Raw genomic sequence first — 306 nt, 5'->3', positions numbered from 1 at the left:
TGTGGTACTGGCTTAAAAACAGAAACAGAGATCAATGGAACAGAATAGCGAGCCAAGAAATAAACCCACACCTACACTGATAATCAATCTACGACACAGGAGGCAAAAATATACAACGGGGGTAAAGACAGTCTGTTCAATAAATGATGTTGGGAAAACTGGACAGATACATGACATAAAAATGAAACTAGACCACTTTCTTACACCATATACAAAAATAAACTCAAAATGGATTTAAGAGTTAAATGTAAGACCTGAAACCATAAAACTCATAGAAGAAAACATAGGCAATAAACTATTTTTTTT

Source organism: Hipposideros armiger, unplaced genomic scaffold, assembly GCF_001890085.2.
Source record: "Hipposideros armiger isolate ML-2016 unplaced genomic scaffold, ASM189008v1 scaffold_1314, whole genome shotgun sequence".
In the NCBI taxonomy this organism is placed as follows: domain Eukaryota; kingdom Metazoa; phylum Chordata; class Mammalia; order Chiroptera; family Hipposideridae; genus Hipposideros; species Hipposideros armiger.
Note: the sequence above shows the minus strand (reverse complement) of the source record.